Raw genomic sequence first — 11346 nt, forward strand, 5'->3', positions numbered from 1 at the left:
TATCGACATGTATGTTCCTATTACCATCTTCTTAATTGTTTTGGGTTTGTTTTTGTAGGGCTTTTCCTTCTCTTGTGTTTCCTGCCTAGAGAAGTTCCTTTAGAATTTGTTGTAAAGCTGGTTTGGTGTTGCTGAATTCTCTTACCTTTTCCTTGTCTATAAAGTCTTTCATTTCTCCATCGAATCTGAATGAGATCTTTGCTGGGTAGAATAATCTTGGTTGTAGGTTTTTCCCTTTCATCATTTTAAATATGTCCTGCCACTCCCTTCTGGCTTGCAGAGTTTCTGCTGAAAGATCAGCTGTTAACCTTATGGGGTTTCCCTTGTATGTCATTTGTTGCTTTTTCCTCACTGCTTTTTTTTTTTTTTTTTTTGCAGTACACGGGCCTCTCACTGTGTGGCCTCTCCCGTTGTGGAGCACAGGCTCCGGATGTGCAGGCTCAGCGGCCCTGGCTCACGGGACTAGCCGCTCCGCGGCATGTGGGACCTTCCCAGACTGGGGCATGAACCCATGTCCCCTGCATCGGCAGGCAGACTCTCAACCACTGCACCACCAGGGAAGCCCCCCTTGCTGCTTTTAATAATTTTTCTTTGAATTTAATTTTTGATAGTTTGATTAATATGTGTCTTGGCATATTTCTCCTTGAATTTATCCTGAATGGGACTCTCTGTGCTTCATGGACTTGATTGACTATTTTCTTTCCCATGTTAGGGAAGTTTTCAACTATAATCTCTTCAAATAGTTTCTCAGACCCTTTCTTTTTCTTCTTCTTCTGGGACCCATATAATTCGAATGTTGATGAACTTAATGTTGTCCCAGAGGTCTCTGAGACTGTCCTCAGTTCTTTTCATTCTTTTATCTTTATTGTGCTGTGAGGCAGTTATTTCCACTATTTTATCTTCCAGGTCACTTATCCGTTCTTCTGCTTCAGTTATTCAGATTCCTTCCAGAGTATGTTTAATTTCATTTATGGTGTTGTTCATCATTGTTTCTTTGCTCTTTATTTCCTCTATGTCCTTGTTAAACATTTCTAATATTTTCTCCAACATATTTCCTAGATTTTGGATCATCTTTACTATAAGTACTCTGAATTCTTTTTCAGGTAGACTACCTATTTCCTCTTCCTTTTTTTGGTCTCATGGGTTTTTACCTTGCTCCTTCATCTGCTGAATATTTCTCTTTCTTCTCATTTTGTTTATCTTTCTGTGTTTGGATTCTCCTTTAGCAGGCTGCAGATTTGTAGTTTCCATTATTTTTGGTGTCTGTCCCCATTGGGTGAGGTTGGTTCAGTGGCTTGTGTAGGGTTCCTTGTGGAGGGGATGGTGCCTTTGTTCTGGTCAGTGGGACTGTATCTTATCCTTTTGGGGGGCAGGGCCACATCTGGTGGTGTGTTTGGAGGGTCTGTGAACTCAGTATGACTTTAGGAAGCCTCTCTGCTAATGCACAGGGTTGTGTTCCTGGCTTGTTAGTTGTTTGGCATGGGGCATCCAGTACTGGAGCTTGCTGGCCATTGCGTGGAGTTGGATCTTTGGTTTGAGATGAAGATCTCTGTGAGAGTTCTCACTGATTGATATTACATTGGGCCAGGAGATTTCTGGTGGTCCAATGTCCTGGACTCAGCCCTCCCACCTTGGAGTCGCAGGCCTGACACATGGCTGCAGCACAAAGACCCTGCCAGACACACAGCTCAGAAGAAAAGGAAGAGAGAAAAACAAAAGCAAAAACAAAAACAAAAAAAATGAACAGACAGATCCCTAGGACAAATGGTAAAAGCAAACCTATACAGACAAAATCTCATAAAGAAGCATATAGATACACACTCCAAAAATAGAAAAGGGGGAAAAAAAAAATATATATATATAGCAAGCAACAAAACCAATAAACAAATTCATCAATGATAATAAATACTAAATACTAAACTAAGATAAACATAAAACCAGAATCAGATTAGACACAGAAAGCAAACCCCAAGTCTTCAGTTGCTCCCAAAGTCCACCACCTCAATTTTGGGAACATTCATTGTCTATTCAGGTATTCTTCAGATGCAGGGTTTAACAAGTTGATTATGGCGATTTAATCTGCTGCTCCTGAGGCTGCATGGAGAAATTCCCCTTTCTCTTCTTTTTTCACACAGCTCCTGGGGTTCAGCTTTGGTTTTGGCCCCACTTCTGTGTGTAGGCCACCTTCAGGAGTCTGTTCCCCACCCTGACAGGAGGGGGTTAAAACAGCAGCTGATTAGGGCTCTCTTGCTCTCAGGCCAGGGGGAGGGAGGGGTATGGTTGTTGTAAGTGGAATTCGAGGTGAGCCTGCAGGGGCAGAGGCTGGCGTGACATTGCAACAGCCTGAAGTGTGCCATGTGTTCTCCTGGGGAACTTGTCCCTGGATCACTGGACCCTGGCAATGGTGGGCTGCACAGGTTCCCAGGGTGGGTGTGGATAGTGACCTGTGCTTGGACACAGGATTCTTGGTGGCAGTGGCAGCAATGGTAGTGGTTCATGCCCTTCTCTGGGGTCTGAGCTGATAGCCGCAGTTCACACCCATCTCTGGAGCTTGCTTAGGTGGTGCTCTGCCTGCTGTGGGCACACTGGGAAGGAATCCCCTCTCCTCAATCACCCCGAAACAAAGGTCTCTTGCCTCTCTGGCAGGTTCAGACTTTTCTCCGGAGTTTATCCCGGCTAGCTATGGCACATTAGCCCCCTTCAGGCTGTGTTCATGCAGCCAACCCCAGTCCTCTCCCTGCGCTCCGACTGAAGCCCGAGCCTCAGCTCCCAGCCCTGCCCGCCCCGGCGGGTGAGCAGACAAGCCTCTCGGGCTGGTGAGTGCTGGTAAGCATCCATCCTCTGTTCGGGAATCTCTCCGCTTTGCCCTCTGCACCCCTGTTGCTGTGCTTTCTTTTGTGGCTCTGAAGCTTCCCCCCACACGCACCCCATCCTCATAAGTGAAGGAACTTCCTAGGGTGTGGAAACTTTTCGTCTTCACAGCTTTGTCCCAGAGGTGTGGGTCCACTCCCTATTCTTTTATCTCTGTTTTTCCTTTTTTCTTTTGCCCTACCCAGGTATGTGGGGATTTTCTTACATTTTGGGAAGTCTGAGGTCTTCTGCCAGCATTCAGCAGGTGTTCTGTAGGAGTTGTTCCACATGTAGATGTATATTTGATGTATTTATGGGGAGGAAGGTGATCTCCATGTCTTAATCCTCCACCTTCTTGAAGGTCATTTAATTTTTAACTCTTTATTCTTATTAAAAATTAAGTTTGTTTCTTACTGCCGAAAAAGATTTTTAATTATATCAAAAAAGAAGTCACTGTACTTTGAAAATTACTTTGGAACTTTGATGGATTCCTGATGATTTTTGACAATATTTTATAATATATAGGGTCATGGTGACTAGAATAAATAAATCAGAGGAAAAATAAACTAATTTTGAGGTGCTCATTTTCTGCTTTTGCTTGTTTTACAAAGAAGTTGCACTTGCACAATTATTTGTAAATATTCACATTATCCATTCCCAACTTAAGATCTATTCATAATTTATATTTATGGCATTCTGAGGGCAATATTAATATTACCATTTTAATCAAAAGATTAAATTTAAATGAACATTTATTAATAACTTATCTAGTTTCTATGAATAGAAGACAAACCACAAGGCAGTAATAGCACTGAAAAAAATAAAGATTTAATACATAAAAAGCAACACATACCATAATAGAGCATACTGTAATAAAAATTAAAGATAATGGAGAAATGACGTGACAATTTACACTTTGTTTATTCAAGGTTGACTGAGATCAAATGGCCAATGTTGTTCCTTTAGGAAATGCACATACTTTCAAGGTGTATTTTGAAGAACATTATAAAATGTCCAAGAGAATCAATAAAATTTTATTCCAGTTATGTGAGATACACATGTGCAATGTTAAATTATCACCTTTTCCTCTGACATCACCAAGGAGCCACTTGTAGATCATTGTCCTGTGGTCTGAGCAGCACTCACAGATTAAAAACATTAGCAGTAAGAAGCAGAAAAATCTAGTCTGAGAAAATATTGTTCCATAAATATTATCTATTAGTCTATAACCTTTGTCTACATCACAGAGCTTTCAGAACTGGCTAATGTGGTACAAGTGTGATGTTGATATTCCAGTAACAACACTTCCTGGTCTCTTTTTTTTCTTTAGATGCTTTGATGTTGATTTGAAATAAAAGTTAATCATTAGTATTGTTCTGTAATGCACATAGATAGAAGAGGATATCACTGAGCTATTATTAAAATATTATGTTATGAATCAGTCAAACATTACATTTACAGGATTTTTATTTTATCTTATATAATTTATGATAAGCACAGCATATATCTAAGAAGCACTATAACCATTAAATAATGAGGGGTAAAAGATAGCTCACTTTTGGAGTAAAATATTCAGAAAAATACATCAGATGACATCTGCAGAAAACCATCATTGACTTAGTACTTGAAATTTTCATAAGTTTACAGTAGAAAGCATTCTTTTGAGTACTTAAATAACTGCAGAATGGAAGACATTCTTGTCATTCATGGAAGAGCATTTAAATTCAAAATAAATTTGATAGTTTGCTGACATACTCAGCATTTTTTAAATTAAAATTAACGAAAAAGATGCAATGAAGAAGAAAAACAAACAAAAATCTGGCAAATAGTGTCCAGAAGCAAGGTACTAAATATGAGTTATCAACATTAACTATGTTGTTAACTTTAATACAAAAATTATGGAAGATATATACTAATAATGTAGAAACAATTTGTGTAGGCAAGATTAGGGTATCAGAATTTTAGTCAGTAATTTTTGTCGTTATACTAAATATCTCTATTTTGTTATAGTTCCTGCAACTTGGGATAAATCAGGATCATTTGGGCAAGTACAAAGGAAAATAATTAAAAGGTTTAAATGATTAAAGTGTAATATATGTATTTAGGATTAAGAGATTTCAGTATTCAACCAGAAGATGAACAGTCTCTTGATGATGATGGAATGACTTATATCCTTTAAAGAGAGAGAACTGAACCTCTATGCAAACTTGAGCTTCTATGTCTGTTTATAACTAGTTTTGATTTTTAGGACAGATTTTGCTCTAACTGAAGAATGGCAACAGCAGCAGCAGCTGCAACAACAACAAACAGAGAGAAACAACAATAACGAAATCTTGTTGCTCAAAACCCACACTATCTCGTGGTTGAGGTGTCCATGCCACCTACATCTGCACACTGCCGTATGTCCTCATTGAATATGCTGGTACGCTGGCTTGTCCCACATAGCCACCAGGGAAACGCTGTCAAGTTCTGTCATATTCTGTCACTGAACACCTGTCCTGCACGGCCATCAGTCTATAAGTGCTCTAAGTTTTCAGGCTCCTCTTTCAGACCTTAGGCATTTAATGTCTAGAGCTTGTAACAACCACCCTATGTCTCTTTATCAGAGCCTTGGAACTCTGGTCACTCAGAGTGGACTCTGAGACAAAAACAGCATTTTATCATCCAAATAAGGATATTCCTTCTCTGACACAAGGCTCTCAGTCTGATGGCAAGCCTTTTGACACCAGCCTTCCCCATCTGAACTACAGAACAGTGGACATTGTTTGAGTGACTGTCCCTCAGGTGTCCCATGGATGGTACTAGTACCATATACTAGATGCATAGGAAGTTTTCGTTATACATAATGAACACCTTAAGACATTAAGGCTTAATTCTCTTTAGGTCCCTGGTGGGGAAATTCTAAGTTTCTAGGTCATGCTTGTACAACTTCTTTCAGGTGATTAATTCTCCATAATCATCTGGAAATTGACTCTGAGAGTTGAAGGTGGTAGTGGAGGTGATGACTCTGAAATTAACTCTGCACCCTCCTTATTCTTTGCTTTCCATTCTAAATAAGTGAGAGGAGTCAAACTTATTTTTCTTTGTTCTCTCTCTCTCTCTCTTTTTTTTTTCCAGAGATTTTTCTATCATGTTCTCTTTTCTCTGCCCGAAGGGATAGGTTTGGGATGGACACCAAGCTCTGTTATCCTTCTAACTAGTGGAAATGGCTGTCTGCATGTTTTTTAAAAAATTCTATGGCTCTGAGTCAATCACACATGAATTCTGATAAAAGAGTTTTAGGATGATTAGGAATTACTGAAAATAAGAATATACTGGTTTAATACTGACTTGATATTTTAAAAACATTAATCCTGTAAAGCAACAATCTGAATATAATTCTGAAGCATTCTGTAGCTTATCTAAATTTGTGAAACTCTGTATAAGAATTTACATGAATGTGTTGATGAGACCCCAACAAAATTCCATGCTGATTTTAAAGCAGATCATGTTTTGTAAATATTTCCAAGAAACGGAGGACAACTTTTCATGTATTATGTCACTTACAACCTGTGTGACCCTGACAAGTTGCCAATTCTCTTTGAGTTTTGTTTTTCTCTTCAGTCAAATAGGAATAATGACCTATTTGTCTCACAGTATATTAGAATCATAAGGCATGATTATTAAAAAAGAGATATTACAAAGTATAAATTACTTCTTAAAAAAATAACATCATTTTCTTTAAAACTCCAACTAAGGTAGAAAGTCTCCTCTTAAGCATGCAGTAATTAGTTAAGATTTGGAATTCATTGTCACAGCTTGTACTTTCTCAGTTCTCACGCATATGAACTGCACTCATTTCCTCTGCACAGCTTGACCTTTTCTAAAATGCACAGGATTGCCTAACTGCAACTTGCATTGATGTGCTGTGCTTATCGGTAATTGAAAAAGTTCCAGCTCCATAAATTTCCAAACACCTGCATTGAAAAAAATATATCTTTAAAATTTTAGTTTATTGGATAGTACCCAAATTATTCTTAGTTCATTATTTCCTACATTTGAGAAGTGACTATTATGTAGTGTATTTCTTAATATTGCCAAGTCCATATTACATAAATAACTTTATTCTTTAAAATTATTATTTTTTAAATTGCCGTTGCATTTATTGTTTCCTAACAAATGAGAGTGAGTTATTTAAAATAACAAGCTGACATAAATAAAAATTGGGGGGATGATCTACTAAAAAGGGAATATCTAAAAAAATTTTAAGTAATATATCTTAGGCATTTTCTTTCTTAATTTCTCTTATTAATACATCCTAAGTGTAGAACTCATCTTTTCTCTCATTACTCCACAGACCAGTAAGGGATAAGATTTAATTTTTAAAGAAAATTGATTGAAGGCTCAAAAGAAGATAAAACAGACCATAAATCACAATTACTATACAAGTTCAAGGAACTTTAGGGTCACTTATTGAACTACTTCTCTGGCTGGCTCCTAGCCTCATCCATCCTCCCACCCCCAATATGATGTGAGCCAGCCTGTGTGTTTCCACCACAGCCTTTCTGGCATCCCCTCCTAGAATTCAGATAAAAAATATTCAAGAACACCAAGTGAGCAGACAACACAGACACAGCTCAGAAAATTTGTAAGTACCTGTTTCTTTTCTCTACCTTCTTATTACCAACCAAAATTACAATGGATGACCCAAGGAAACACACCAACTTTAAGCTATGACTTCTATTATTCCCTGGAACATCCATGTATGCAATTACATTTTAAGAAACAATTCAATAATTTAATCTATTTTAAGTGGAAAAAAAAACCAGGTTGTAATATTAAGTTGCTATGAGCTGACACTTATCTTGCCCTTTCCACAGATAGGAGACATGCCCTGAGAAGAGGCAGGGAGGTAATTGCCTGCTATTTTAGATAAGATCAGCGAATTTCAAAATATACATGTTAGTACCGTACATCTTATAAGAAGGGGAAACTGAAATTTCCATCCAACGTTCTTTTGAAATGGAAGAAAATGGTAATGGAACTTTAGATGGAGGGAGAAGGGAAGAATCAACTTACTTTTTGTATTTTAATTTTCAAAGTGTTAATGTTTGGGGAAAATGTTCACATTATACTTCTAAGGAAAAATAAGCAGGTAATGAAACAGTATACTGCAGAAAAATGTGATTTAAAAAAAAAAATGTTAAACAGTCACACACACATATACACACAATGCACACACCCTGTCATCACAGGTCTACGTCTACAAAATGAGTCACACTTAATGTTCAAATAAGAGGACTTGTATCCCCAAGGGTGTGCTTTCTGTTGCCTGGAATCTCCAGCCTTGAGGAGCCTTCCTCCCTGTTTTGGCTGCCCATTTGAGAAGGCCCATATGAGCTTGCCACACAACTTGTCCACTGCAGTAACTCCACGGTTTCTGACACAATAATTTTCTCCAACTCCTTCCATAGCTGATGACTACGCCTCAGAGACTGCCAGAAGGACTCTCTGAGAAGCCAGTGCTAATGGTGTCCCTTGTGAAATCCCAGTTCTATGACAAGGATGCTGCATCCGAACTCTCCAAGGTGAGAAAATGGTGCTGGATTGCATGTAGAGCTGGTAAACTGGATCTTTCCACAGCTTCCTGCCACAAATTGTCACTTAGGTTTCTAAGCAACATTGTTCATTTTCATTGCTTACCAAATTCATAAAAAAATTTTCTGCTTTTCCTTTTCAATCTTTTCCTGTAGTGTCAACCAACCAGCAAAAATACTAAAACACAAAACAAAACAAAAAAAACAACCAAACAAAAAACTAAAAAAAACCCAAACCTTTAAAAATAAAAAAAAGGAAAACTTCATTTTCTAGTAAACAAGAAAAAGTATTTAGCACAAAGCTGTAGAGATTTATATTCTATCTAAATATGCGTCTGCTTTTTTTTTGGTCTCCTAACACCCACCCAACTAAACAGAATTTTTGAAATAAAAATAAAATATCATTCTCAGTTTTAGAACAGAATCTGACAAATATTAATACTACCAAACCATAATACTAATAGCTATATTCAGGTTAAACATGACATATTCCTACTCTGAAACAATGAATATATATTTGCTTTGAATTTATATAACAAAAGGGCCACTTCTGATCATTATTTTTCTGAAGTAATAAAATGATTTTCCTAACTCACAGAGAAGAAGGAATAGTGAGAGAAAAGTCTGAAAAAAATATAACAGGTTGGAAATGAATGCATTTATTCCTGAATTATGGAAATAAGTACAATTTATATTTATTTGTAAATGTTTTACAAACACACATTAAAATGCTAAAATAATGCTATTAAAATGTGATTGCATATTTACATTCTCAAGAATCATGAAAATGTGTATGGGAGAGGGATGCTTGCAAATATTTTCTACTTATCCTGTCTTATATTGCCATTCAGCATTCAAGGCAATGGCACTGTGTCATGGTGAAGGGTATACACGCTGAAACTTGAGTTTGAATTTCACCTCTAATTCTTACCGTGCAACCACTGGTGTTGCATTCTTTGGGCTTCTGTTATCTCATCTTAAAATAGTTATAGTAAAAGTAAAAGGTCTTTTGTATGATTAGCTGATTTAATATATGTAAAATTTTAATTAGTGTTGGAGTTTACAAGGATTATGGAGTTTACTGGCTGTGTGCTCAGGCCAGTGTATAAACTTCGGGGAAACGTGGTCCTCTGTTGACTGACTTTGAAGATGATCTCTGTGCACTCAATTCTCTTTCATAATTCTGAACATAACCTGTAATATCTGAATCGAGTTGTGGTATTTTTGCTCTCTTAGAGAAAAGTAAAATTAAATGTATAATGTGTTCAGACAATTTTAAGTGCCTATAGAATTATATTTTCTTATTTATGCATTCCTTTCCAATGCAGTTGTTACAGGTGATGCCATTTCTGATACTTTAAGTTGCAACCCGGCACTCATTCTGCCCTGTTTGACACAAATATTTGTTTATCTAATGACCTGTACAGACCACTGCAGCCATGCCACTGTACCCTTTAGAGACACATGCTTCCTTCTTTCTTCAGCAATTGGTACAGAATTCTCTGTATTGACTTTCAAATCAACTTTTTTTTTTTGCTTTCCCTGTGCATTTTTTTGTTTTGTTTTGTTTTTGGTTTTTTTTGCGGTACGCAGGCCTCTCACTGTTGTGGCCTCTCCCGTTGCGGAGCACAGGCTCCTGATGCGCAGGCTCAGCGGCCATGGCTCACGGGCCCAGCCGCTCCACGGCATGTGGGATCTTCCCAGACCGGGACACGAACCCGCGTCCCCGGCATCAGCAGGCGGACTCTCAACCACTGCACCACCAGGAAAGCCCTCCCTGTGCATTTTTTCTTTTCATTAGGCTGTATTACCTAATAGTCTTCAAATCCTTGAACTGATCAGGCAACGGTCTCATGGGTTTCCTCCCTACAGTGATCTGCAGTCAGCTGAGTTCTGCATGGGAAACTGAAAACCTCAAGGAGCCTCTGCTTGTCCAGTAGAGCAGTTAGAGCTTTTCCTGGCATTTCTTCCTTTGGATTCTCTCTTCTTAAATTCATTCAGTGAGGCTGGCAATACACACTGGGCCCTCAGTACTCAGGCATTCCTTTGGGAAACTACCTTGCAATCAAGAATCAAGACAGGTGAAATAAGAGTGAGCTCTTGTGTTTGTTTAACAGTTTCTTGGGAGACATGATTAAGAAAAGCTGTGATGATGCTTAATAGTAAGAGAATTGGTAAGAAAGTAGGCATAAAAAAATACTACCTTTTTCTAGTTATCTTCAGCTATATCTGTGGTAGTCAAATATCCTATGTAGTCTCTACTTTAGGATAGATTCACTGTAGCATATATGAATCTTTGCAAAAAAGTAGAAATTTCTTTAGGAGAACTAAAATTAAAAGTCTATACCTAGGAACTTAGAAGTATGGCTTTTATTTAAATTCGTACTTTCTTTCCTCAACTTGGTTGCCTCTGAGATATGTACAAAGTATCTGAGGAGTAGTAGTGAGAACTGAACAGGTAATGTTGCTATAACAGTTATAAACAGTAAAGGAGGTAATATTTTCATTAGTGCTTTTGTTTCCAATCATATCAAAAGATTTATGCCCTTTAAGCTTTGAAGGTAAGCTAAGCTTCTCACCTGAGAGTAAAAAGAATAACATGTTTTTTATTCTATAATTTTACATCAATCAAGCCATGACGAACATCATTCCTCTGGTGACTTGCATATTCATATAATGTCATGTAATTGTTTCTTTTTTTTTTCAGTACCAGTAAGTCTTTATTCATTGTATTTTCCCAAGGAAAAGAAGGAGAAGGGAAAAGAGTCAGCATGTGTGTTATAAAATGATAGTAAATGGGAAAGGAAGTACCTGTCACAGCAAAATTAACCGTCAAATAAACACTGCCTAGATGGGGTCGCCAAAGCCCAAAGAGGCTCATTCACCTGCAGTTCAGGAATGAGGGGAAGCGATGAGGGAA

Source organism: Lipotes vexillifer, unplaced genomic scaffold (genome assembly GCF_000442215.2).
Source record: "Lipotes vexillifer unplaced genomic scaffold, Lipotes_vexillifer_v1.1 scaffold761, whole genome shotgun sequence".
Classification (NCBI taxonomy): Eukaryota; Metazoa; Chordata; class Mammalia; order Artiodactyla; family Lipotidae; genus Lipotes; species Lipotes vexillifer.